The sequence below is a fragment of the Triticum aestivum genome, chromosome 7A (assembly GCF_018294505.1).
Source record: "Triticum aestivum cultivar Chinese Spring chromosome 7A, IWGSC CS RefSeq v2.1, whole genome shotgun sequence".
NCBI lineage: Eukaryota > Viridiplantae > Streptophyta > Magnoliopsida > Poales > Poaceae > Triticum > Triticum aestivum.
Genome location: NC_057812.1, coordinates 55,488,331 through 55,492,362, shown reverse-complemented (window position 1 = coordinate 55,492,362; position 4,032 = coordinate 55,488,331).

The following is a 4,032-nucleotide window of genomic DNA, read 5'->3' as shown; positions in this document are numbered from 1 at the left end:
GGAGGAGAAGATAATGGTATGGACCAGGCGTCGTTCAAGAGAGTTTCGCCTTGCCGGGAAGCAAACAACAGAAAAGCTAAGTTGCCAAAGTTTGAGCAATCAGATTTTTTAAATTTTAAGTTATCTCCCTTGAACGACCGCACTTTGTATGGAAAACCTGTGCGCGGAGGAACCAACTCGTAGCTAGTTGCGCCTTTATTTTGTTTCAAGTCCGCTCAACAACTTAAGTGAGCTGCAACTAGTTGCGACAAGGTTTCTTGCCGGTAGTGGCACCGCCAGCAGGCTGCTGACGTTCCGCACTCAGTGCTCGCGGCTCAGGTGCCTGCACCGGCAAGTTCCCTAAAAGCGTAGGGAAAAAACATACAAAGGGAGGAATCAAGTAAAGGGAATAACATTGCAATCATTGCCCAGAATAGAGTTATAGTACAAAGATAGCTTGTCGCGGCTCTAACAGATTGTTTTCATAACATGACAAATAGCGACAAGAAAAGAAGAAATGGGCGGCCTAATCTACGCGGTCGCCTTCGATCCTCTTGATCCCGCTCACCTTGTCCACAATGGGTGCGACAAGGGCCTTGAGCGCCTCCAGATCGGCATCCGGCGGCAAGGTCTTGAGGACGTTGGTGAAGTTGAGGCCCGGATTGCGGAAGGCCACCTTCACCAACACTTTCTGAAGGGCTCCTGCGCAGATTTTGCGCGACTCGTCAGCCAGCTGCTTTGGGATCCTCTCCCGCAGTCGCTGGAGGGCCGTCACCACGCCCTTGAAGAACAAGACGAGCTTGGCGCTGGGTTGGAGGTTCTCGTCAGAGGGATACCCGAGATCCTCCATCCCCAGCTGCGCCAGCTCCCTGTCAATGTCTGTGGCAGCGTTCACAAGACTCTCCGTCCAGTGCTCCACAGTTTCCCTGAAGGCATTTTGGGTGGCGGCAACACTCTCTAGCAGCGCCTTGTCGGCCTTGATCTCCTCCCTCAAGGCCTCCTCCTGCTTCTTGGCGCTGTCCAATGTCTTGGTCAAAGCGGTCAGCTTCAACTCAAGACCCGTGTTGGAGTCCTTGGCGGTGCTGAGCTCTTTGCTCTTCTCGACGAGAGCGGCCTCCAGCTGCGCCACCTTCGTCTCCAACTCCTTCTTGGCGGCCTCGGCGGCGGCAGCATCCTCTGCTTGCTTGAGGGCTCCGCCGAGTTTTTCTTCGCGCACGGAGAGCTCCTCCTCGTGTGCGTCAAGATTAACCTTCCGCTGCGCCAGCTCGCCCTCCTCCGCGGATAGCTTCATGGCGGCAAGCTGCTGTTGCTCTTCGATTTCAGCTTTTTCGAGGAGGAAGGCCTTCTGCGCTTCGTCGAGTTGCTCCCGCTCCTCTGCCAAGGACCGACGAGCTTCCTGGTGGAAGCCTCGGAGCTCCTCCGTGCGCTTCTCGATGTCTGCTCCCGCCTTCGCGACAAGCGCCTCGCGGGACTCCAGCTTGGCTTGCCGCGCGCGGTAGAGCGACACCAGCTTCCACAGCAGCCGCTCCTCCTCAGGCTCATTGCTGCTGCTTGGCGCGTCAACCACCGTCAACCTAGCGGAGGCGAGCACCTCCCTGTCGAAGGTCTCTCCCTCGACCGACGCCCTAGAGCTTGACGCCCAGGGGAGGTTGATGAAGACGTCATCGCCGGCCTTCAAGTAGACGCCCGGCTGGGGCTCCTCGGAGCTTGGCGCTGCGGCTTCGGCGGACGGATCGGCGGTCGGCATAGCGCCTGGCGCTCCTGCGGCCTCTGGGCCGTCAGTACGATTGCCAGACCCCTCGCCAGTTGCTGCGGCGGCAGCCTTGGCGGCCTCGGCGCCGGTGGGATCGCCAGCGCCGGCTGCTTCTTCGGCGGCGACCTCGGTCTCCATCTGCTCCGCAGCAGATGGGTCTAATAGCCGGCAAGGGGAGAAGAGTCAAGCAAAACCCAGCAAAAACCCAAGAAGATCAAGAGAAGAAGGACCCAAGGGAAGTTTTGCAGCAAAAGGATTACCTGTGCCAGTTTCTGTAGTCAGGTTCTCCGCCGTCGGAGGGCCGCTGGCGCTGTCCCTTGCCGGAGAACCCTCCCTTGCCGGAGATTTCTCCCTTACCGGAAAGCCCTCCCTTGCCGGAGAGCTCTTCCTTGTCGGGGGATTACCCCTTGGCTCTTGGTGGGGCTGCTCTGCTCCTACATAAATCAGCAATCAAATATCAGCAAAGACAAGTACCCATGCGCGCCTCACAGCGGAAAGTAAATCATACACTTACGCTGGGGGCTGCTTTGGAGAAAAGTCGCCGGGTCCGGCAAGGTTGTCTCGGGCGCGCCACCTGTCGCAGTGGGCTCGTCCTCGATGACGATCACCGGGACCTTAGCTCTCTTTGCCGCTCTCTGGGCCAGAGTCCTGAAGAGGAACAAGTTCAGAGTCAAGCAAATGAGATATAAGAAAAACAGCAAGAATTGAAGAACTACAAGTACATCAAGAGAAGCTTACTCTTCCTCTTCTTCTTCTCCCTCGTCTGAGCTGAACGCGGAGAAGTCGAAGTCCAGCGCGCGCCCGACGCGAGGAGGCGGAGGAGAAGCTTCCCTTGGCCGCTTGGCGGGAGCAGTGGCGGTGGTCTGAGACGACCCCGCTCCAGCTGTTCGCGCGGCGTGAGCAGCGGCAGGAACTGAAGCGGTGGTCCGGCTAGATCCCGCTCCAGTTGCCGTTGCAGCATGAGGCGCTCCCGCGGCAACGGTGTTTGCCGCGGTGGAGCGTGTCACGCGGCGCGGCGACTGTTGACCCGCTTGCCGCTCCGCTACATCACCGGCCTTGCGGAGACGCCTTCTTGGTGGGGATGAAGGTTCTGCTTGCGGCGAGCTGCCCGAAGATGAGGAGGAAGAGGAGTTGATTTCCAGCAAGCCGCTCGTGTCCTTGGCGGGCTCGCTCGGCTTGGCGTCACGCCCGGCAAGCTCCTTCTTGCCGGCGGGCTCCCCTCGCTTGGCACGGCTTGCCGCTTCTGCTGCATCTGCCTCCTCCACGGTGAACCCAAAGTCGCTCGGGCTGCGGCTGGCGCTGCTTCTTCCAGCCTAGTGGCAATGAGCGCCATCTCTGCATTGGTGGTGTCGTGGGTGAGGCTGTCCTTCTCGTCGGAGCGGATCGGCACTTCCACCAAGTCATCGAAGAACTGCTGCACGACGTCGTCCGCAGGCTCCTCCCAAGTTGGCACAATCCCATGCGAGTCGCACTCCGGCATCATTGCACGGATGCGGTCGAGCGAGGAATTGTTGCACAGCGGAACGACGCCCCCCGGCAACCTGAACACCTCGGGATGTTGGGGGTCATACTTGAACAGCTCCTGCAGCATCGCGTTGAGCTCCAGGACAGTGAAGTTGAAGTTGAGGCCCGGTCGCAACCTCATGATATCTGCCGCATTCTTAAACTCCCAGGCAGGTCTTCCTCGTTCCTGCAGGGGGCGATGCGGCGGCGAAGAAAGTCTGTGCCAACAGCGCCTACAGTAAGACCGGCAAGCCTGAGGCGTAGGATCCTAGTGACGGCAATCTTCAGCCTGTTGTCTTCCGGGGCCACGTCACTCCAATCGCTGCCGCGTGCTACTGGGGTTTGGCGCCGGGTGGTGAATGGCTGCGGGTTCTCCTCGTCAATCCAGCACCAATCTGCTCTCCACTCCTCCCACTTGCCGCGGAACTCTCCCTCCAGATAGGTTTCTTTCTTGCCGGCCCTCGAGATCCACGCGATTCCGCCGGATAATGGCTCCCCTCTCTCTACTCGGGGTATGAAGAAATGGCGGAAGAGGGCTACACTGGGGTGGACTCCGACAAAGTTTTCGCAGAGATGTGCGAAAACTTCCATGGTCAGAATGGCATTGGGGGTGAATTCAAGGAGGTAGAATCCGTAGGTATTCATGATGTCGCAGAAGAATTCAGAGAAAGGCGGGCAGAGCCCGCAGTAGAAGAACAATGCGAAGAAAGGGTATCCGTTTGGGGCCTTCTTCCAAGCGGCGGCGGGGAGTACCTTCGTGCGCGGATGCGCGCGCGTCTCCGTCGACCAGAAGAGGT